This window comes from Neophocaena asiaeorientalis, unplaced genomic scaffold (genome assembly GCF_003031525.2).
Source record: "Neophocaena asiaeorientalis asiaeorientalis breed wild unplaced genomic scaffold, Neophocaena_asiaeorientalis_V1.1 scaffold235, whole genome shotgun sequence".
Classification (NCBI taxonomy): domain Eukaryota; kingdom Metazoa; phylum Chordata; class Mammalia; order Artiodactyla; family Phocoenidae; genus Neophocaena; species Neophocaena asiaeorientalis.
Window position 1 is genome coordinate 342,399 of NW_020173206.1, and position 25,170 is coordinate 367,568.

At 47.6% G+C, this 25,170-nt stretch overlaps 1 protein-coding gene across 4 annotated transcripts in view; it reads right to left on the minus strand.

Annotated features, from left to right (window-relative positions):
- Positions 1-25,170, minus strand: part of FSTL4 (follistatin like 4) — a 432,333-nt gene that overhangs the window by 265,288 nt on the left and 141,875 nt on the right. The gene's annotated exons all lie outside the window — the stretch shown is intronic.

A 25,170-nucleotide genomic window follows, 5' to 3' on the forward strand; every position in this document is an offset into this window, starting at 1 on the left:
AAGCCCTGAGACAGGGACGCCTTTTGGTGGGAGGGTGGGAGGGGGAGGGCTATACAGGAACACTCCTCACCAGTGCTTCCTGCCGGGAGTGCACATAACTGGGGGGTCAGTGATGGGGGGGGAGTGTTCAGGCTAAAAATGCAGATTCCTAGCCTCCATGTGCGGAGATTCTGATTCAGCGGTTCTGGGGCTGGGGCAGGTCCTGGGAGTGTGTGTTTTTACAAGTGCCCTGGCTGAAGTTAGGTTGCAAAGCTGTGGACCACGTGCAGAGAAGCCCCGCAGGGCTCCAGCTCCTGCAGTCGGGACACACAAGGCTTTGAGTTCCAGCGGGTCCCGGCCTCTCCCCTGACCTGGGCGGCGGCCCTGCTTGGGCCGAGGGCAACACACCAGCTCAGAGGTTTCATGCGGCACCAGAGAAGTGTGGGCCTCTGGGTCTCTCAGGGGAGGTGCAGAGGACATCTGCTTTCCATTATGGATCTTTCTGGAAAATCAGGTGTACACAGAGGGTAAGAGAGAGAGAGCTGGGGAGGTGGTTATTTCAAGGACTCTGCTGAGGCCCCTAATGGGAGAAGAATCACCCTCTAAAACCAGATGTTACCTTCCGTTAGTTGCGAGGTCGCAAGTAATGTGTGACTAACAATGCCTGAGGTGTGCCAAATTGGGAATGAGTTACTTTTCAGAGAATGAATTTTGAGTGGATTTAAATTTATCCTGACAAAACTCATTCTCACGCACTTGTGCTCTGAAAAACTGTGGCGTATGTATGAGGAACTGCAGCCAACGTGTGTGGCACTGGGCAGGGCTTCTGGTCTTTGGTACCTGGGTGTGCGAGACAGATGATGTAACCCGTCACACATGTCACGGTGGGAGACAGACCTACTGCACCACCTGGGCTGTGATCCACGGCTCATGTCTTGCCCCAGGGCCCCTGAGCCGGCGCCTTGCTCGCCTCACCCTGCTGCCACCTCTGACTGGAAACCTGAGGGCCTCTGGAGAGGCCTGTGGGGATGCCCTGCCCGGAGCCGACCAGACGCGAGAGACAGAGGGCGAGGGTGAAGGGGAGGGCTGGGGCAGGCCCGTTCCAGGTTCCAGGGGGTGGTCCACAGTGAAGCCCAGACATTCCTCCCATCAGAGACGCGCGAATGGCGGATGTTGTGCCGGTGCTCAGCTTGGCAGCAGTCGCCGGGCCCCGAGCACCGGGCAGCTCCATGCAAACAGGAAGCGACTGCCCAGGTGCCGGCGTGCCACGGGCAGGGGTGCTCGTCATCACGCGCTGCAGACCAGCCCTGCCCATGACCGCAAACACATGCGTGGGCACTCCAACTCGGGATGCCCCTTTCTCTTTGGCCATTAACCTTAATGCGACTCTTTAAAAGGATTTTTTCTGGGGACTTTCCCCAGTGCCCAGCCCAGGGCCGGCACACAGTGAGCTATGCCCGGTCCGCCGACTGGCTTCACTGTTAAGGGAGTAACTGTAATACATGCGCAGAGCTAGCTCTGTTACCACGTTAAATGCAAACACCATCATTCTAAGTTGCCTCCTTAAGTCCCAGTGGCATTTTTCAGAAATGAGTGAGTGCCTCCTTGTCCACAGGCAGGGATTTTAGTTTTCTCTTTCCTGCCTTAGAGATGGGCTCCTAAGGATACCACAAATGGGAAGAAATCAAACACTAGAGATTCCATAAAAAGTAATCTTGTGGAAATCTGGTCTCTGGAGTGGCCTGACGTGGGTCCTGGGCGTAAACTGGTTTACCCCTTGGTGTCCCACGTCAGTGGAGATGGGCTCTCAGGAAGCGCATCGCCCATAGAGTCACCAATGCTGAGGAGCTGCCCCCTGAATCCTCAACTCAGACAGCGGTGAGGATGACGACGGTGATAGCGCCGCATGGGCTGGGCTCTTACTGCACACCAGGCTCTGTGCCAACTGCCCTGTGGGCATGACCTCATATTATCCTCACAACAATCTCCTGAGGGGGGTTCTGGGATTCCCATGTTACAGGTGAGAAGACAGGTAGAAGGAGGATCCTATGCCGGGACTGCCTGCTCAGACCACCATCCAGGGAAATGGGAAGAAATAGGGTCGCGGTGACAGCAGTCGTGCTGACAGAAGATGTCCAGGATGGGGGCTAAGTCCAAGCTCTTTCTCCTTCCAGAACCTGCCTTGCTCAATATTAGGCCTGTCCTCTGAGGGTGGATCTCGAGGCTCCTAGGCTTCAAGACAGTTTAGGCCATCGGGGTTCACTGTGTTATGGGTGTCTGTATGCCCCAGGTTGCCCACAGGAAACAGGACGGAGCAGGATACACTTAGGACCCACTCCCTGTGAGGCATCGACTCTCACTCTGTGGTCATGGTCCCTCAGTGACCTCCCAGAATCCACTGGCCCACACCACACCAAGATATAACTCAATTAGAGGATAAGGTCCCTCCCCTCCTTTTTCAGGTTAATTGGGTCTGTACCATAGGTCACATATTCTTGCTTTCGGATCTCTGATTATTGATTAACGGCAGGTCACTGGTCACAGACACACTGCATAGCATCAGCCTCTGAGATGTGAGCTGTAAATAAATGCTCATAATTAGTGCTTGAGAAAGACTGGGTGGCCCCAAGATGCACAAAGCACTTGGGAAATGTGAGGTGCAATTTTTCCCTGTCCAGGCAATTTCCAAACTCTAGATACAAAGCTGTCTGGGTGTGGAATGTAAGTTGGAAGTAAGATCTTTCACACTAGGGGCAAACTTTACAAGAGAAGAATTGGAGAAAAACCAATTGAGTTAATTGCCTTTGTTTCACCTGCTGTTCCTAGGTAGGTGGAGCTAGACATGCTTCTTCTGAAGCCTAGCTTTGCTCCAGCCACGGTGGCCCTGTGGGGTGGGTCTCTTTGCTGTTTCTGCAAACACTCTGCTATCTCCTAGGGGTTGGGCTTAATGGGAAAGCAGCATTTGCAAAGGTTTCGGGGAGTGGCCCTGGGACGGTGATGTTTGTTGCCATAGAAATGAATATAAGGTCTCCAGTTCATCACTGTCATCTCAGCAGGACCTAGGAGAGGAATGGACAAGTCAGAGCCCTTATACGTTTGCTTACAGATGCAGTCATGAACTCACAAAAGAAGTGGAGGAATAACTGTTCAGGCATGCCTTAGCTCACTGCGTGTGTTGTTTTAGCCAAACTCATATCAAACTCTTACTCTACAGAACAAAAGAGTGAAATAAGACTTTCCAAAATAATAAGCTTCCTCCCTCCCTCCCTCCCTCCCTCCCACAAATTCCTGAACAAATTCCTGATGTGTATTTCAACAGGAGTCTACTTGGTAGAATTAGAAGTAACACAGTCATTCGTGTTTTTCACCATTTCTTGAAGGACACACCCACAACTGGATGTAGAGATGCCTGGCTGGCCTTGTTTAATTGACTGGGTAAAACTACAGAGAGTGGTCAAAGGCCTTAGAAAGCTTGTCCAGGAATGCATGGACAAAGCTTAGAGAAAAAGGGCACCTGATAAAGAAACGAATCCCCAGCACAGATCTAAGGCCCCACCGTTCCTGCAAAGTGGTGGTGAACAATCGAATTTGCTACAAAACTCTATGGTAGACAATAGTTAAATACAATCAGAATAAAACATTGATGGGAAGAAAATAGGGTAACACAGAGAGGGTAGGGTACACACTCTGAGGGAGAAAGTACTAAGTCAGGGATGGCAAGTATGGGGCACTCACGCCCCAACTGTAAAGGCAGACAATGGTAATCACCCCACTCTTGCCCAGTGCACCCATGCGAGGCCTTCTCCTTTCTCTCTCACATCACTCCAGGCAGACACTACCAAGAGATTAGAGTTACCACCTGTGGTAGATTAAAGAAGGCAGCAAATTTTCTGATGCCTCGCAGAGGCAAAGTCTAATTTCCCTCCTCCCAAATCTGGTCTGTCCCTAGTGACTTGCTTGACCAATAGAATGTGACAGACATAACTGGGACTTCTGAGGCTAAGAAGCCTCACATGTTCCACAAGCGTGTCTTGGAACACTCACTCTTGGAGCCCTGGGCCACCATGTAAGAGATCTGACTATCTTGCTGGACAGACTTGTGGAAATGCTCTAAAACTATGTGGAAGGAGAAGAGGGGTCCATCTGACCCTGCCAAGGTGCCAGACATGTGAGTGATACTGGCTGGGACCCTCAATTACAGCCCAGCTGGCCTCTGAATACTGAGTAGCCCTATCAAAGCCACCTGAAGCAGACAAAAGACTCACTCAGCTGAACCTTTTCCAAATTCCTTACATAATCATGAAATATAATACAAAAGTTGTTGCTTTTAAGCTGCTAAGTTTGGGGGTAATTTGTTATACCACTGTAAATAACATGCATATCACACAAAGTAAAACTCATAGGCCTTCCTGGGTATAGATAAAAATTGTGTTCAGGGAACAGCAAGAGTCTTTGGAGGCTTTTCCAGTTAACACAATAGTAATAGTAGTACTTACTGAATGCTTACTATGTGCAAGACACCTGGAAACATTTTATATGGAATAGCTCATTTATACGCCAAATCTCCCTAGGTACTCAAGGATAGATACCAAACCCCCATGAACTGGGCCAAATACTGATGGACCAACCTCACTGACAGTTAACTCAACCTAACAGAGGGTTTGACAGGTATCCAATCATGTCTTTTCTCTCATTGCTGCCTCACTATAGCCCATATAAGCTGGGCAAGGCTAGTTTCATTTTATACACACACACACACAAACACACACGTAGTTTAACATATGAGGAAACTGGGGCTCAGAGAGGTTGTGATTTGTCCAAGTTCATACTGGTTTGCAAAGGAAATGGAATTTGAACCCAGATATGACAATTCCCGGCCAGTGGTTTTTCTGTACAATCACACTGCCTCTCTAAACATGTTAGCTAGTAGAGAGAGGTTCTCCTTACCATGAGCATCACCACCACCATTCCTGCTTCTCCCACAGTAACTACTAGACACAATGAAGATCAGATAGGGTCCTTACAAAGGAAATCAGCTCTAACTTTCAGAGACTTTTGCTGCATGGGAGATTTGTAGCACCTAATGTCTTAGGTTCTCCTCTGCAAAACCCACCTGTGGGGGTGGTGTGAGGACTAAGAGTTCAAGTTGCTATGAGAATTGAGCCAGGCAAGGCACACAGGGAGGCTCAGTAAGTGGGGGCAAATGTCATCACTCATTTATTTTTTTAATAGTTTTTAAAAAATTAATTAATTAATTTATTTTTGGCTGTTGTGGGCCTTCATTGCAGGGCATGGGTTTCTCATTGCGGTGGCTTCTCTTGTTGCGGAGCATGGGGTCTAGAGCGCAGGTTCAGTAGTTGTGACGCATGGGCTTAGTTGCTCCGTGGCATGTGGGAGCTTCCTGGACCAGGGCTCAAACTCGTGTCCCCTGCATTGGCAGGCGGATTCTTAATCACTGTGCCACCAGGGAAGTCCCATCACTCATTTATTAATTCATTTGACATTAATTATTATGTGCTATGTGCATGTGATGTTCTAGGCACAAGGGATTCAGCAGGGAACAAAATAGGCAGAAATCTGCCTCTTAGAGATCTTATACTCCACTGTTGAGTAGAAGCCTCTATGGGAAGGGGTGCTGGATGGCTGGCTAGGCTAGCTCAGAGATCACTCACTAGCTCAGTGATCTTTTTCCACACAGCAGCCTTGGATCACATTTGATTCAAATTTAGTCCACAGCAACACGACAAATTAGTGTCCTGTGGGGACTTTTACAGTATAGTTAAGACCACAAACACTAAATCCGGCAACTTTTCAAATTTTCATGCTCTAGTGCCTTGCAGTGTGAGGTCATGGCCCAGTTCTTGTCAGCAGTCCTAAGGAATGGCTTACAAAAAGGGGAGAATGCTCCTTGGGTCCTATCTCATTAAAGGGCAGCTCCACTAAGGTCTCTACCTCCGACTTCTCAGGCTGTCACACTGGGAATGAGAAATTCCTGGAGTTGTGAGCCAGACAAATATCTAAGCTGCTCTCTCTTTCAGTGAGCTGAAAGCCAGAGGTGAAATCTTGCATGATTAAGACTGGAGCTCATTGGAATTCACCAAAACCTGGACGAGTTCCCCAGAGACCTGCAAAAGCCTAATAGGGTTATTTGTTTCTGAAGCAAGGGACACTGCAAATCCATTCCACCTGCCCACCCACATTAATGTCATTTTCTGGTCTGGGAGGTTAGTGAGGGGAGGGATTTCCCACTCTCTGGCAATAGTGTATCTACACGAGGGCGGGATACCCCTCCAACCTGGAGATTTTCCAGAGTATTTTCTTCTTTGAAGATTGTTGGTCAAGTAGCCGGTCATGATTTAACTTTTCCAGTACTGATGAAACATTTTTGGTTTCATTTTCTAATTCACGCATTCAGCTAGCATTTATTGCCTGCTAAGGCAGGGTTCTAAGTGAATATAGCAGGCTGTGATGGAGGCTGTATTCTAGTGGCGGAAGTTTAGACAATACGCAAAGAAATAGACACATAAGAAAAAAATCAGACCGTAATCAATGCTATGCAGAAAATTAAAATACACCGATTTGATCAGGAGGCCTCTCAGAGGAGGTTGCATGTAAACTGAGAGCTGACAGGAAGGAATCGACTACACAAAGGGCGGGGGTCAGCATCCCTGGTAGAGGGAGAGCTAGAGCCAGGCCAAGGTTGGGCACATGAGGGAGAGGCCGCAGCACAGTGGGAGGACAGAGATGCTCGAGATGAGGTCAGACAGGCTGGCCAGGATCTCTGGGGGCCTCTGGACCCTGCCAAAGGAAAGAGCTTTGGATTTTACTCAAGGTGGGCTGGGAAAACACTCAAGGGTTTTAAGCAGGAGGTAATGTGGTCTGATATACATTGGAAACAGATTACTCTAGCTATTGCATGGAGATTGGCCTATAACAGGGCAAAGGGGGAGGGAGGGAGACCAGTGAGAGGCTGCTGTGTTTGTCAAGGTGAAAGATGATGGTGGCTCTGACCAGGCAGGGCACAGTGCTGGGGATGGACAAAGTTGGCAAGATGCAGGGTATACTTTGGAAGTAGAGTTGATAAAACTTGGTTGATGGATTACATGTGGAGATGTGGGGGATGGTTATAAAATAAATGGAATGTTTTTCAGACAGAATAACTCAACATTTTAGTATACGTCACCCTAGTATTTTCCAGTTACATAAACATACATATGCATTTTTATAAAACTGGAATCTGGATGTAGTTTTATATCATGCTTTTCAACTTAATGTTCTTTTTGTGAATATTTCTTTAAGTCATAATTTTTAATGACTGCATAGTATCTCGTCATGTAGGGCATACCATAATTGCTTTAACCAATCACTGCTTGACATTTGGGCTGCTTCAAATACTTCTGCTGTTATAAACAAGGCTATGGTAAACAACCCTGTACATAAATCTTTAGGCAATCTCTGATTTTTTTTCCTTGAGATATATTGCCTGAAGTGGAATTACTGAATCAAAGGCATTTTGAAAAAGAGACTTGATAAATGGGTACTGCCAAATTATTGGCAAGAGAGGTGGTATTGTTTCATATTCCCATTGGCTGTACTTGATAGTACTATTTCACTTTACCTTGCTGAAACTGAATTTTATCATTAAAAGTGGCCAATTTAATAGCTAAAATAATGTATTATGCTGTTTTAATTTGCCTTATTTTGATTACGAGTGAGGTTAAGCATCTTTCCAATATTTAACCATCATGCATATTTGGTGGATGGAAGTGAACGTGAGTGTGTGTCTATGTACTTTCCATTCCTGCTCTTCATCACCTTTGCTATTTGGATGGTAATCTTTTTTTTTTTAAATTGATTACTAAGAACTCTTTATATAGTAAAGTTATTCCTAACTCCAACTACTTTTTTTCCTTCAGTTTTTCATTGGCTTTATGATATTCAGAAGCCTACAGATTTTATGTCCTCAAATATATCAACCTTTTGCCTAACTGTGTCTTCCCTTTTTGGTTGGGTTAGGAGATACTCGTTCACCTGGATAAAAGCATATAAATATCTGTGTATATTTATTTGAGGTCTTTTATGATTTTATTTACTTCTTAAGCTACCATTTCCCAAGTGGTTTCTGCAGAACATGAAATATCAGTCTCATGAAATGTCCTGTGGTCAAGAAATTCTGGGAACAGTATGTATAATTTCTCTTGAAATTATCTAGTTCACAGCAGCAACAAAGATTTTTGAAAAGCTTTCAATAAAGAAATCTGCTTACCTTGGCTTAACATAATGTTTTCCAGAATTATTTGACTATGCAACCCTTTTCCTATTATGATTATTAATGTCCTGTTAGAGTGTTTTGGGACAAGCTTTAGAAGAGCCGTTTTATCTAACTGGAATCATGGAGCAATCCCACTTTTTAAAAACAAACACTTGTTTCTCCCAGCACCATTTGAAAATATCCTATCCCTTTCTCACAGTTCTGAAATACTGTCTTTATGTTAGTGTTCTGTGTCCTAAGGTTTGTTCCTGGCCCTTACATTCAATTCTACTGGTATGTCAAGGCCTCATGCTACAGCTCTTATTTTTCCTTCTATTTCTAACTTTTAACGGCTGATGTTATTTGGTACACAAAGCTCCCTGACCACTGCATCTTCTTTATGGATTTTATCACCATAAAACAACCTCCTTTTTTCTCATTTAACGTATTTACCTTGAATTCTACTTTGTCTATAAAATTGCTATCTTTCCTATCTTTTGTGTTTCTGACTAATAGATATTTGCCCACTCTTCTTCCTTTAACCTCCTTGTGCCATTTGATTTTAATTGTATGTCTTTTCATTCTCTCATCCATCAAAAATGTATTGAGGGCTTCCCTGGTGGCACAGTGGTTGAGAGTCCGCCTGCCGATGCAGGGGACACGGGTTCATGCCCCAGTCTGGGAGGATCCCACATGCCGCGGAGCGGCTGGGCCCGTGAGCCATGGCCGCTGACCCTGCGCGTCCAGAGCCTGTGCTCCGCAACGGGAGAGGCCACAACAGTGAGAGGCCCGTGTACCGCAAAAAAAAAAAAAAAAAAAAAATGTATTGAGTATTTCCTATGTGCCAAGTGTTAGGCATTAAGGAATACAATGGTGATCATAAAACAAATATGAAGCTTACCCTCACAGAAATTAAAGTACAATATGAAAAATAGACATTAATCCATCAATAATTTCCTAGGTATATGTAAATTTACAATGGTGGTTTTGTGGCATAGAGCAAAATGAGATACTAAGTGCTACAAAAGTTTATAACGGAATCACTTCTTTTAGCTTGGGGGACTGCTCAGGAAAGGCTTCCCTGAGGAAGAGACATTTAGGCTCAGCTCTAAAGGATGTTTTGTTAACCAGATTGGGTGGGAGGCACTGGGAGCATACCGGACACATGGTGACCTTGTGGCAGGAAAGAACTTGTTGCCAGCAAGTGGGGCCAGAAGCAGTGGACCAGGAGAATACGGTACGAGCTGAGGTTAGAAAGGTCAGTGTGGTCTGACTATGAAGAAACTTTTAGGTCCTGCTGAGGATTTGAGCCTTCATTCTAGAAGCAATGAAAAGCCATTCAAGGGTTTAAGCAGAGGGTTTACAGGCAGTGATGTGCTGCAGATTTCTGCACACAAGAGCAGAACTGGGCACATCTCTTCCCAACTCTGTGTTCAGTGACAGCACTGAACTGGTCACTTGAAATCACCCATGGTAGTAGTATTCATACCATGGATATTGGCAAATGTTACATATCAGGGCTTTCCCCCCCCACCCCCCGGAGATCCAGTTGTTAAACATTTATCTGCATATAACTGATTGACATAATCATCAATTGCATTTTGAAAAGAAATCGCTCTGGTATCTGGGTAGAAGACAGATTCCAGGAGAGCAAGAGGGGATATAAGGAGATTGGTTAGGATGTGGTTATGAGGGTCTGGTGAAGAAATAACTGTACTTTGAATCAGAGATGGGGAGAAGTGAATGGGTTTGAGATACATATAGGATGTAGAGTCAAACAGATTTGGTGATGGATTGGATTGGGTAGCTACAGGAGGAAGAAGTATGGAGATGGCTCCCAGATCTCTGGCTTCTGAAAATGTATGGATGGTGGTATCATTTACTGAGATACAGATGCTGGTTGAGTAGTGTTTTGTTTTTGTTTTGGCAGGAGGGTTGGTGATGGGCAAAGACCACGAGTTTAAATTTGAACATTATGAGTTGCCTGTGAGACACTCAAGTGCAGGTACCCAGTTGGAAGATGGAATTATGGGTCTGGATATCAGAGCAGAGATCTGAGTAGGAGCTTTAAAGGTGAGTCACAGCACTTTGGTGGTACTTGAAACTCTGAGCATGGATGAGGTGACTGGAGAATACAGAATCAGAAGGGAAGATCATCTAAGACTAAATCTCTAAGATTAGAGCTTGAGGAAAGAACACTTATTAGCCAACATTTAATGCAAATAGAATATAGTCAGGTTATGGGGTGGGAGTTTTGAGTCGATGTAGGGGTCTTAGCCTTTTCATTGGGAAGTTGTTCTTAAACATTTTTTTTCATTATTTCTGTTATTAATGTTTCCTTGCTTTGTCCTTTTCCTTGGATCATTATTTTTTCCGTTTTTCAGCTCCACAGGCCAAGTTTTCCTCTTTAATTTCTTTCTTTCTTTCTTTCCTTCTGTGACTTCTCTTCCTCCTTCCCCCTTCCTTTCCTTCTCTCTTTCTCTTTAGGGGAATTAATGAATTTTAATATATTACTCTAATTATATATACTTAATTCTGATATTAACTCATTTGGAATCTCATGGCCCATTCTTTTATGACACAATTTCTCTTTCTGGATATTTATTTTGATGCATTTATCAGTGGGGTGGAGTATGACTTAAAGTAATTTTTTTAAACAAGAAAAAGCAGGAAGATGTCATATGCTTCTGAACACTTACATAACTAAGAATGTCTTTCTCTTACCTTCACACGTGAGCAACACTTAGGCAGGGTACGAAGTTCTTGGATCATCTTCATTTGTCCTTAAAACTCTCTAACTACTGCTCCAGGATTTTCTGGCATTCAGTATTTACAGACAAGAATTCATGAGTTGATGGGATTTTTCTTCCACAATGTTAGTAGAATGTTTGTGTGTGTATATTTCAAAACATTTTCCAGGATATGTCTTTGGGTTGGGCAGTATCTATCAGGAGGAGAATATATTGTATTGGTGGAAAGAAATATACTAGGGCCTATAAACAAAAAGGAAACTGTGAACTCCCTGCAGTCAGGGACACATATACAGGTCATTAAGATGATGCGGAGAAATAGACACGGGGGTGGGGGAAAGAGGTAGATGTGGGAGAAAGTGCAGAATCTTTGCCTTCACAGGATCCTAAATGCGGGATGGGTGAGGAACTCAGAGAGAGTTTGACTAAGGGAAGTTTTCAGTGAAGCAGACCTGCAAATTCTCTGTCCTGACAATGGGACTCACACCTCATGAGAATGACATAATCATGAGGAAAAACCACATGCAAATTAACTACCTTAGATCTAGAGGATGAACAGAACTGGTCTAGTTAGCTCCACCTTTGGGGAAGATCTGAAGAGGAATTAGGAGAGTATGTGGGCTGCAGGCAAAGAATGCGGTTTATGAGAAATGATTTGTATTATATGTAAAAGGGCCAGATGAGTTTGGGTGCTCAAGAGCTGCTGGAATCCCACACACCTGTTTTTTTTTATTTTTATTTTTTTGCGGTTCGCGGGCCTCTCACTGTTGTGGCCTCTCCCGTTGTGGAGCACAGGCTCCAGATGCCCAGGCTCAGCGGCCATGGCTCATGGGCCCAGCCGCTCCATGGCATTTGGGATCTTCCCGGACCGGGACACGAACCCGTGTCCCCTGCATCGGCAGGCAGACTCTCAACCACTGCTCCACCAGGGAAGCCCCCACACACCTTTTTTAATTTCTGCCCACTCTTGTGGAAGTCAGTATAGATAAAGAGTCATGAACCTGTGAGGTCAGCATGTCTCTCTTATTCTACTGATTGGCAACACTGCCTAGAAGGAAACCTGGACAGGGAAATGGCAAAGAGCATTCCCTGGTGGCCTGGAATTGGAGGCCCGGGAGCAAAGTGATGCCACTGATGGGGCTCTTCTCCCAGCCTTGGCTGATGTCTGGGAGATTTGGGCCCCCTAGGGGTAGGGTGGGGGTAGCTGATGGGAGTAGAACAAGAGTGTCTAGAAATTGTTTTTTTTTTTTTCCTTTTTCTAGAACTCTGTGAGCCCTTCAATCTATAGCCTCTTGAATTTAAACAAGACATTCTTTTTAGAAGACTTCTGATGTGACCAGGCCAAGATCTGCCAGTATTTGGTTACTCTTGGGGCCATGAGTTTCTACCTTAAATCAGTACAAGTTATTTCAGGGCTCTGGGTGAGACGGAGGACTGATATCACAGGTTAACATTTTCATCCTGTTGTCAGGTGGGAGGTTGACTGTCCTCTCCACTGCTAAAAATAAATAGCTTAGGATTACTAGGGGTTGAAAGTTAGGGGAAGCAGAGCATCTTGCCTCCTCCTCTCCTGCATCAGGAATCTTCAGGTGTTGACTCACAGGACACCTAGGGAAACTCCCTTTCCTTGTGGGGCTGTATCTTCCTTGTCTCTGAAGCAAGGTCTAGAATGAGAGGTGTTCCAGCTCTGGTATCAATGACTACAGAGATGGCGTCACTATCCAAAGACAGCCTGTGCCCGGTGGGTGTGGCAGCCAGGGTGCACATGGGCAGAGCAGGTACCATGAGGAAGGCTTTGCTAAAGGCGGCAAGCTCAAGGGTATTCATGTGCTTGGCCCACCTCCACCCACGCCCCAGCCTGGCACCATCAGTGGTGGAAATCCCTTCATTAGGAATTCACTCCCTCATTCGTAGGGATTAGGGCTCAGACCCCTGGGAGGAGATAGATGTTGATTTTTCCATTCTAAGCACGATGACTTGTTCAGTCACTCTAAGGACGACGGTCCTTGGGGAGTAGAGCTTCTCGGGTAGGAGGACAGATGGGATAGGAGGAGGGAAAGAAAAGCAAGCTTACAGTGAGGCCCTGGCCCTGGAAGAATGGCGGGTCCAGCCTAGCAGGTGGCACAGGAGAAGCTCTGGACACTGGGGCGCTTCCATTCACTGAATAGTTCCTGGGTGCTGGCGAGGGGCAAGGGCCCTGGGGGAGTGGTGTGGGCACAGAAACAAGCTCTGTCCACCTTGGCAGCTGTGGGCTAAGGACAGCTATATGTCGGCACCATGGGGTAATGAGATCCCAGCTATCTTCCTTCCTCTACTTGGTTACAAGAAGATGCAACAAGACTGCAAATTGATAGCACAAGCATCCTTTTCAGCTCCCAATCATTTCTCTTTGTCGCTGATTGTACAACTGCAATGTTTTGCCATTAAGTCACTAGAATAAAAGATGCTGAATAGTCTAGGCTAGCGTGGAGTCAGATCCATTTTTATTGAACATCCTCTCCTGCAGCTTTTCTTGAGAGACGTGATGTTGATGCTTTTTATCTACCTCTATTTATCAAGATAAAGGAAAAAAAATCCTCATCTGTTTTTGACCAGAGTCAATAAAAGCATGTTTGGTAAAACCAATACAATACAGCATGGGTGCCATTCTCTGATTTATTTTTTAAAAAGCTCCCATGAGATGGTATATCATCTTGAACTCTGGTGGAAGTAAGAAGAAAAAACACAGAGGCATCTGTGCAATGATCCTCAGTCAAAGGACCCCAAAATTCATGTCCTTCTTCCTTCTGAGTCAGATAGGCTCAGTCGGGCTTTCACAGTCACCAAGACAAAACCGCTCACTGATGAATTCGCATTATGCCGTTGAGCCAACACCACCGATATCTCCAAGCTTCACGCACATCGTACCTTTTTGCCATGTATAATTGCACACCCTGTACCTTCTTTAAAGCAACAACAGGTACCTTGCCTATCTTATTAAATGTGAACAAAGGACATTAAGTCAAATATAATGAAAAAAGTTCCATTTCCTTCTAACTTTGCAGGACCCAATCGAGACAGTTCACTCTGGGCTCCTCTGCCTGTGCCATGGAGTTACCACGTGTGGGCCACGACGGCGGGGGCATGGCCGAGGGAGGCGGAGGGGCAGCCCTGGCCACATACCAGGAGGACTTGTGCACTAGGCACGTGACAAGCCTCACCCATGGGGTCAGCATCATTACCAGCCCAAGTTAGTTAGGGAAACAGAGGCACAGAGCAAGGAAAGGACTTGCCCAAGGCCATGTGGGGCCACCCAGAGCCCAAGTTCACCCCTAAGCCACAGCGCTATTCTCTCTTTTCTCAAGGTGAACTTTTACTTGACAGATGAAATCAGGACAAAATGCATCTCCCGGAAATTTCCAAACCCTGAGCTTGAGAGAAGCACTCTGGGCTGGCACAGGGGAAAAGACAATACACCTGGCGGGATCAAGGGTCAGATGGCTGAAACTCAAACTGGATAAAGTTCACAGAAACACACAAAGAGCAACAATGTACACAGGGTTATTATTTTTTAAATACCATTTTAGTGCAAGCTACATGTTCCCACCATTCTGGTGGAAACTTCCTAATCTTTCAACAGAACTTTTTTTTTTTTTTTCTTTCTTGGAACAGATGGCAAGATTTTTATCTCAAATATCTTCAACGAGGAAATTGTTATTTCTATCCTGTGTTTGCATGTGCGAGTACACCACATTTCATATATTTGCATGAAAGTAGCTGTGTTTAGTCTTTGCTCACACTTGAGATGTTGCAAAGACACTTTAAATTAAGCAACTCTTAGTAAACAGTGATCATAAAGTAGCGGGAAGATCACACTGCACTAATTTGCCCCTGATGAAGCCATATGCCACTCTCCACCCCGGGGCTGCCCTTCTGATGGTTTCTGTCTGCTCTGTAGCAGAGTCATGGCTTCTAAACTCTCTCCACCCGCTGTCTTCCTCAGGCTGGGCAACCTTCCTCAGTGACATGGGAGAGCACTGGGCCAGCACCCACCCATCTGAAGGGGAGAAGCACCCAGGGCCATATGCTAGGCGCTTAGCTTCCAGCTCCACAACCTGGGGCACGTGTGTGCAGAAGGCCTCTGCCGGCCTGTCCCCTTGGGTGTCACTCTGTCCACAGCACCATAGTGCTCACGCGCTTGAGTGCACCCACTCACAGCACACATAGTGAGTGTCAGGTGCTCCCCCGCTCTTGGGGCTGACAGTGGGGTCACACCCAAGACGAGGGCCTCCCTGCCACCACCGCTCTCCCACAAATGCTGGCATTTCTCAGTCTCCTCCCAATGGCACTTTTGGGGGCACATCAACATCCCCACCTTAAAGACAGAGGCTGAGGCTGAGAGAGATTTCCGACAACTCCCAAGGTCAGACGTTCTTTAGCATTTCTCAAAGGGTGGCCCTGACTTCTTGCAGCATTTGTTTAGAAAAATGTCCTACTGATTCAGTATCCCAGGATACAGGCTCTGAATGTCCTGAGCTCTGAACAAACACTTTTTGTGTCAAGGTGCACAAAACAGCTTGACACCCTCTAAAGGCGATAAGACAGGGATTTAAATTCAGGTCCCCATTGACAGTGCTCCTTTTAAACCACAGCTGCCACCAATGTTTCAGGTAATCGACTGACTAACTCACACCCAGATGTTTAATGGCCAATTGATTAATTCCTACTGGGGAGGTAATTCTGACAATGGTATGAACAGGTCTTCCCTCCCAAAGAATATTCCCTTTTCGTGGTGGCCTTTAGGAGGATAGATAAACATTGAAAAGGGAAGGGGGGGCATGCCCAAGCCCCCACTCCTTGGATTCCCTTGGCGTGTACACTCTACAGCAAGCTCATTGAACCACTGCTGCACCTCACTGACGCTTGCGGCAGTCCCATGGGGCAGGGTGGCTGGGCCTTTGGTCTGCTCTGAGCTACCTCAGTGCTTCACCCTAGACTGGCCTCCCTCAGGAGCTGGGGGCCCCATCGGGACTGCGCCCTCATGGCTGCCCTCATGGCCAGGGGGTGGGGAGGCTCTGGGTTCCAGCCCTGCCACTTGCACTTAACCATCTGCACACAGCCTGAGCAAGGGTTCCTGCACACTCACGGCTCATGGGGCCCAGGGGAGCCCTGAGAACCATCACCAGTCTTGTCTGCCTTTCATAATTCAGGAGAATCAGGGTTAAAAAAAGTGCATGAGCAATTGACATAATTTATATGCTGCAAGTGGATGAGCTGGCATCCTCTCGCGTCATAAAGTTTAAATAACGGTGGTTTAACACCAGATGTAAGTGCAGCTGTCCTGAGTGGAATGCCATTAGCTCCATTACGATGGGAGATGGTGCTTTTCTCAGTTTAGCATCCCCAGGAAAACACTGCACCTGTCAGCTCGGTGCCACAAGCAGCTGACTTGATGCAGGCGTCTACTGGTGCCTCCTCAGATCATATCCATCAAGGATCTGGGGCATTCAGAGAGGAGGGGAGGGTCGGCTGCAGACTAGCCGGGAGAGAGGCCGACCGTGTCCGCATTTAGTGCACTCTGGACAAGACTGGGACTCCAGGTACTCCCAGGTGGCCTAGCCCTTCCCACTGTGGGAGCAGGGGGGGTGGGGTCATGGCTGAATGGAGGGAAAGTATGGGATAAGAGGAGAGGGAGGGAGAAGGGGTAGGAGGGAAGGAGAGAGGGACAGAGAGGGGGAGAGGGACAGAAGGACAGATGGAAGGAGAGGGAGACAGAGAGAGAGAGAGGGAGGAATGGAGGAAGAAGAAGGGAGAAGGAAAGGGAGGGAGGGAAACGTGGAAGGCGAGGGTGGGCACTGGGCCTGGGCAACTTGGAGGAAGAGGCTTTCCCCTTGGCCCCTGTTTTGGCAAAGCCCCTCGAGGGCAGGTTGAGTTGACCTGGGCAGGCAGGGACCGTACCCATTGACTATTCCACCTGCCTTGGCTAATGGTCAAGGTTTCCATTCCAGTCAAGAAATCTCTTGAGGGCCTTCTACATACAAAGGGGAAACTTGAGAATGTCAACAGCAGTGCAGTGGGGACAGGGCTCAAACACACCTGTGGACAGAGCCACTGGCTGAGCTCTGTGGAGCACCATGCTGGGCAGAGAGCACTCCTCTTACAGACAAAACATGGAGAACTAAAGGGGAAGGGATTTCTCCAATGCCCTGGGAACAGTTCTGAAGGCAACAGAATTGTCAGAGTCAGGCAGAAGAACTGGACTTTTTCTATTTCTTGGGCGATGAAATCGCTGTAGCTCTTCATCGTGGAAAGAGAGCACTGGAATCACCATGAGCTAGGAGCACCAAGGTACCCACAGCCACAGAGAGAGGACCATCTGTTCTGCTGTCTGCCTGCCCCGTCACTTGCCCCGCATCAGGAGGCACTGCAGGTGCAGACATAGAAGACACAGTCCCTCCTCCTCCAGGAGCCCACACCTGACTGGGAGGCGGACCTGCAGAACACCTGGGGCTTCCATGGGTTCCACGCATTGGCTGCGGGAACACAGAGGACGGAGCCCCTGACCTTGCAGAGGAGTGAGTGCTGGTAGCGCAGGTCAAAGGTGGCCCCTGACAACATATCCCAGGGTTCCAGGTTCCAGGTCAGTCTCACATCCGCCCATCTGGAAGCCCCAGCACACACTGGGGGACCATGGTCTGGGCGCAGCCTGTGAATGTGCAAACCCACTGGGGCTGAGAGCCGTGGCCAGGTAGGTTAGGACCCTTGCAGACCAAGGCTGCTGGGAGACAAGACATCAGCAGTCGGCAGCGTTAGCTGCTTGGCCCAGTGTCCCTCATAAAAACCCCGGCTGCACTGCTGAGTGTCACTCTGGCCTGATTACCTGGGAAGAAGCATGTCTAAGAAGACACAGACTGTTTGGTTTCCGTCATCCTTTGCTCATATCTCTCAAGTACCAAACCAAAGAATTGGATTTTTAAGAGATGACAAAGGTATTTGTGTTGCACCAAACAACAAGAGGGCAAACAACACAGGAATACTTCGTGCGATCTGCAGCTGGGAAAATTTTCCTGAGCTAAGAGATTTCTGTGCAGGAAATTTCTGTAGACAGTTCTCATTTAAATGGAAATTCCCCCTGAAACACTAACAGTGGCTAACACATCCATTGCTTTACTAGGTGCCAGGTACTGTTCTGAGAGGTTTATGTGCATTAACTCAATCCTCACAGCTACCTTGTGAGGTACATACTCTTATTACATGTACTTTACAGATGAGGGAATTGAGGCTCAGAGAGGTTAAGCAATTAGGCCAAGATTACTCAGCTTATAAATAGCAGAGCCAGGATTTGAACCTAGGCACAGTCTGGGTCCAGAATCCATCATCTTAACCACGAATGTGCCAGGAATGGTAAATGATCTATAGTGAAAGCATTAAATTAACTTTCACAACAAAGGCTCACATTTCCAATGACCTCTGCAGCTAGTTTGGAGGGATTTATTTAGTTTTAGTAGACTTTGACATAATTAATTTTGGGAGTCCATCTCAGAAAAAATTCAGAGAGGGGCTTTTCCCACAGGGAAGAATGGAAATGCTTTGCCATTCTGAGCTTCTGAGTCCTTCTTACACAGACAAAAAGGGGTTAGTGGTCTTCCACTGGGAAAGCAGGGCCCCAGGGGCCTGAGTGAGGTGCACTGGCTCTATTCCTGCCCAGAGAGACCACACGTGACACAGCTCTGCTGACCTCATCTAAAAACCCCACACATGAGGGTAATGACTTTCTCCTCCACTGCAGGCTCACTCTGCACTGTGTCACACTGAGTCACTGAATGTTCCCAACAACCCTGAGAGGCAGCCGAGATGCAGAGGGGAAGTGACTTGGTGGGATGACACAAACAATGCCTTGCGAACTTGGATATATGTCAGTGTCCACAGCAGTGTCCGGAGCACATACACCCTCCAAAGTGAATGAACGGATGGAAGAACAACTGAAGGAAGGAAGGAATGAACAAATTACTCCAGGTCCAATGACAACAAAGGCAGCGAGAAGGCCGAAAGGACATACAATTCTTCTCTCTCCTGCAAGGAGGTCTCATTTATGGGAGGGGAGGGCTAGGGGTGAGGTGAGCCCAGCAGTTGACACTCACTAAAGACTTAACTGATGCCACACTCTCCTGAAGTCTGTACTCTGTCGTTGTCATCGTCATCATCATCATTATCCCCACGGCCTCATTAAGACAATATTCTGTGTACAGTATAGCTTTCCAAGTTCATGTACTGAGACTAGATGAACTCTTGAATGCATGCTTCCTCCCCTGGGCAGTGGTACCTGTCCCTGGGAGCAGCTCCTTGCTGTACCTGGCGTAGGGGCCTCACACAGGGGACTGTGCTCTGACTCTTCTGGGCTGTCTCAGGGGATCAAAACCTAATCCAGGTCAGATCCTGGGCTGGCCCTGACTCTTGCCCAGCCCAGGCTGCCAACCTGGGGAAGAAGATGGGAGAGAAGGAACCAGCCACTTTCTCCAAGGTCTCCCAGCCCAAGTCCACGGCTGGGAGCCACAGCATGCACCCAGGCGAGGGTGTGTGGTCCCCTCAGGGGTCCACCATGTGGAGCACTTGGTTACTGCCTAGTAGAGGCCCTCATGACTAATTAGGGAGGGGGCGGGGTTGAGGGGCTGGAGGGGAGGCCACCAGCCTCAGAGGCAGCATCCTCACAGTTCTGAAAGCCACTGCAGCATTTTTATCTTCCACAAGAAGTGGAAACGACTAAGTTGGGCAGAGATGAGGCATACTGGCAAAACAGCAGCTGTCAGAAGAGAAGCATAAACCATTCTCAGCGAGAGCAATATCACATTTCTTCCTCAATCAGCGAGTTTTCATTTATTTATCTAGCCGAGCCATGATGGATACAGTCTACCCAAATATATTACATGGGCATAATGCAATCTCTTATCCAGAAAACCACCATATTATAGATACTATCAAGCTACTTCCTCAAAAGTGTTTGATACCCTAGCAACCAAAGAAAAAAAAAAAACAAACAAAAAAAACCCAACACACAACACTAAGACATAAAACTTACATTGCATTTGCAATACTTTGTTGAAATTGGTTTCGCAATAGAGCATGTATTGTAAAAACAAAACAAAGGTTTAATGATATATCAGTTTGGTGAAAATCTGATTATAAAGCAAAAACACACACATCTAAGTAAAGTTGCAGAGCTTTTCAAAATGAAGCTTGGCAAGGAAGTCCTGGGTAAGCTCTATCTGAAAGGGTGCTGGGTTTGGTTTCTCCCTAATGTGGGTCTGCACCAATGAAATCCCTTCTACCACATCCAACTCTACGATGCCAGCCTCAATCCTGAATTTGACCTTGCAGCAGCAACTACTGGAGTTGGTACACTTAGACAGAGGGAAGATGGTTGCATGAACCTATGAAACATTTGCCTACACAGTAAGCTCCCTCTGCCCTCAAAGGTGGCATTGCACAGAGCCTGGGAACACTGGGAGGTCCCAGCAAGATGGCTGCCACACCCCATTATGAGCAGCCATCCCAGTCCTGTTGACTGGGATCTGGTTGTTATGGATGCCACAGAGTCTGCCAGCCACTGGCTGGGGTGTAGAGGCTTTTGTTTAGTGTCCTCAGTCCCTCGGCCCCTGGACTGAGCCTGCGATCGCTGAGAAACCCCAAGATGTGTGGGCTCCAAAGTACTCTGTCCTACCATTGGGCTCTCGTTGTGGCCTTTTGTTCTCTAATGTTCTCTGTTGCCAAACTCCTCCACAGACTGGGACACCTTGGGCGGGGACCACGTCTTATCTGACTCAGCTTCCCACCCCAGCACAGAGGTTGGCACACAGTAGGCCTCACTCAATGTGAGTCGTTAAATGTCCACATGGCAGCCTCCATACCAAGGGAGCACAGAGGTGAGCAAGAGATGCACTGTTTGGAGAAACTTCCAGCACAGCTGGGGAAGGGGAGAGAGAAAGGTGCCTGTGGCATGTCCAGCAGTCTCCCCGTTTGGCCCTCCCTCCTCTTAGTTCTTTCACCTTCCTGGGCTCCTCACTTGGGTACTTCCTTGTTTTCCTGCCACAGAGAAAGAATAAACTCATCATATTAAAATGCCAGGCATAGTGTCTTGAGAAGTGTTTTTATTTCCTAAGAAAATAATAGGCTGGATGTCCCTGGTGGCGCAGTAGTTAAGAATCCGCCTGCCAATGCAGGGGACACGGGTTTGAGCCCTGGTCCTGGAAGACCCCACATGCCGCGGAGCAACTAAGCCCGTGCGCCACAACTACTGAGCCTGCGCTCTAGAGCCCGCAAGCCACAACTACTGAAGCCCGTGCGACTAGAGCCTGTGCTCCACAACAAGAGAAGCCACTGCAATGAGAAGCCCGTGCACCTCAAGGAAGAGTAGCCCCTGCTCTCCACAACTAGAGAAAGCCCACACGCGGCAACGAAGACCAAGCACAGCCAAAAATAAAAAATAGTAGTAATAAAAATTAAAATAAAAAAATAGAATTAAAAAAATTTTTTAAGAAGTAATTGAGATTGATCTTAAAGAAAAAAAAGGCAGGGAAGGTTTAACCTAAAAGAACGAACAGGAGCATGGCAGGCATGATGCCCTCTGGGTGGAGGTAATGCCCTGCAGCTGCTGCTGCTAACACAGCAAAAGATGAAAGACATTTGTTTTTTAAACATGTATGTACATGTACCTTACTGATTAGATTTCTTAACCTATATGGATTGCCTTTTCAAATAAATTCGCCCTTTTAGAAAGGGTCAGGCATGCAGACTTCACCAGCAGAGGCTGAGGGCAGAGGGTCTTTGAAGGAGGTCTGCAAGAGAAAAAAGTCTAGAGGGAGAGAAGAGAGGAAAATCTCAGGGGCGGCTTGTGCCAGGTAGAGACCAGACCCGAGGAGACTTCCACAGCACTAGGTAACGCAGAAGGTCTTGGGAGAGACATGCAAAGGCAAAGGCAGAGAGTCAGTGACGGGATCTACGGAACAGGCTCTTAGCCTGGTACCCATTCTACCTCTCGGCCTGCAGACAGGGGCTCCTGGGCAGGCAGACCGTGCTCAGTGAAAACCTGTACTGGCCCCCATCCCCTGGGCAGTATGGGAGAGCCTCAAGACTGGGCAGTGTCCAAAGGCTGTGGTCCCCCTGAACGTGCAGGGAAGCCCTTGGAGGGCCTGGTTGGACAGCCCTTCTTCTCAGGCCCCAGCCCTTCTGGCGTCTTGCCATCAGCAAGCCCTGCAGGTGCCATTGGTGTGGTAGGGGCCGCTCTTCTGGGAACAGTGACATTAGCAGCTTGGGTATTTCCTGCAAAGAGCTTGAGGCTTTTTATTGAGTGGATCAGGCTTTCAGAGGTAATTTCTGGATTCCATTATGAGCCCCAGTGGCTCCTCAAGGCCTGTAGCTTTGACTTCTGCATCACATCTGGAGCACACACCACACATACTCACACACACACACACACACACACACACACACACATACACACACAAAGAGACCAAACATCCCAGTGGGGAGAAATGAAGCCCATCGGCTGTGAACTCAAGTCCAGCTTACAAATGTGGAGGACCAGCTGATGCCTCGCCTCTGGACCACACTGCCTGAGACCCAGAGATGGGCTTCCCCTGCCTGGGCCAAAGGCCCTTCCTTGGTGGTCACTGACATTTTGGTTAGTACCCAAGAGTAGGAAGGTTTTTTTCTTTTTTCTCTAGAAAGGCTTGTCAATGGTCAAGACACAGCATCACACAACGTTCTGCTTTAAGGAAACAACCCTTCAGCACAAGTAACAAGGCATAGAAGCCTGAGATCTTCTTTACCAGCTCTGGTCCAGCACAGGGACAAGGCCCTATTGTACCCAACTCATTATACTATAGGTTCTAAGTGCAGATGTGCCCAAAGTACACACACCTGGCCTGTGCCTCTGCCCACCTCTGGCTCCATTTCCATCCTGGTGGCTTCCTGTTTTTGCTCTTCAGATGTCTGCACAGTGCAGAACTCACTGACAGTCCCCATGAAATAGGCCTGGGGAGATGCCATTTCACAGACCCTTAGCAAGGATGGGGCTAAATGAACTGGTTGGAATTTACAACCTACAATTTTCTGTAACATTGTTCCCAGAGTGGGGAGGTAGAGAAGGAACAAAAAGAAAAAAAAGCTAAGAGAAGGAAATATAATTTCAAATTCATTTATGATTTATCTGTTCCCTCCCTGTGGCTGCAGAGGAATCTTAGCTCTGCTGCAAGATGGCCATGCTGTTGGAGGTTGCATGCCACGGAGCCGCAAACAACTTGGGCGGTGTTAACCTCTCATTTGCTGGCTGCTTCCCGCCCTCACTCTGCTGCTACGCAGCCTGGCGTTTGGTTGATATCAGCCACTGGGCAGGACATCACAGGCCTACCGAGGCACAGAGGTGGGTACACTCAGAAAGAGTCTTTCTCCGCAGAAAGACTCACTCCAGTCCCCACACAAACAAAATTCTCTGGAGCCAAAATGAAACAGAACAGGTTTGAAATCTGTGTCTTTGCCACTTCTGCTCCTTTCTCCTTCATCCAATGCCTTCCCTTTGAAAGGCTGTAAAGCCCCGAAGGGAGGCGAGACAGCAGTGCGAGGAGACTTTCAGAAATGTCAGTTTCCGTGTTAGCGAGCTGAGGCAGTAGGGCCAGTCAAATGCTCCGGGGCCTCCTGTGTTGCTTGCACCAATGAGCTCTATCTACTAAGACATCATCAGCACCTCAACTCTGTGTTGCCCCACAGTTTATAAAAGCCCTTCCTCATACATTTCCCCATTCAACCTGCTTCTGCCATTTAATCAAGGACCCTTTAACTTCCAGAAGGAAGGGCACAGAGACCTTGGAAGGAGTGGACAAGGCCACTAATCAGTGGTCTCCGCATGCAAGTGAGGGGAGGCCGATGTGTACAGCTGAGCATCAGATTCCAGGTAGTGCACAAGATGTGTCCCAGGATGAAGGAGTTAATGCCAATGTCACCGGGCAAAAGCAACATGGGGAAAATTCATTCCCATAGTCTGGCCTTCGACAAGCATCCGTCTATCTATACGTTCAGCTGAGCTTCCCCATTCCGTTCTGCACGGCGAACAATCGTTGTTTAAAAATGTCACAATAAGAATCAGCTTTTGTGGCAAAGATATGAAAACTGCATTGCAAGATCAAAAGGGTGATACTGCCTTCCAGCAGATTACACATTCTGCCCAGAGAAAGGCTAATCTCACGTCCTCAGAGAGGAAATAGGTAAACATTTTCAACATTATCTCCATCTGTGTTTCATTTCTTTGGGCCTGCTCAAGAAAAAGTTATTTATGTATAAATAAAGAATGATTTCTGTCCTTAAGAAAACAGTAATGGAAGCCTTGAAGTATCTGTTTTGGGTTTTACAATCTCAGCCAGTGTATCTGAGAGGAAACATGGATGCCGTCACGCAACCTTCTTGGGGAAGAGATAGCCATACTCCTCCCATTTCCACTCCGTCTGCACCCCAGCTTGAAGTTTAGTCTTGGAATTGGCCAAGGTAGTGTCCCACCCCACACTGTTCTCAAGGGGAGAACAGACTCTCCTGATGGTAACTCCAGAGACGTGCCCTGGGGCTGGAATCCCCGCCTCTCCACATCCGGCAAGACTTTTGTCCTGAGTCTGACCCCAGCTGTGAAATGGGGATGACCTGGCCTCAGCAGGGTGATGGGCAACTGCTGGCCACTTAGGAGGCCCTCACAGACAGGAGGGGATGGCACGACTGTCCTTACTGGCAAGAGTACTGTCATTAAACACAGGATGGGGTGAGGGAAGGAAGAGCACTTTGAAACCTGCATCTTTTTAGATGATTTCAGCAAGGGTTTCCTGAATGGCCTAGTGCGTGCTTAGGCCTTGGCCAGCCTTCTGGGAAGGACATGAAACGTCCCGACGGAGCACTGGACCAGCAGGGGATGGAGGACAGGTACACACACCGCCACATTCTAGCAGGGGCGGGCAGGGAGAGCCAGAGGGAAAAGGAGGTGTCCCAGCTTCTCTCACCTTGAAAGTTTTCAAGTGGGCTGGTGCTGATGGACAGCTCAGATCTCAGCGTCTCTAGGGGATGGGGCATTGTCATCTCCCCTTCCCCCAACAGACCCATGGGCTGAACCTTCCAGGGGAACTTTCAGCCAGCAGGCTTCTGGAAACTGAGGGGATTTCACTGTTCTCTCCTGTTTCC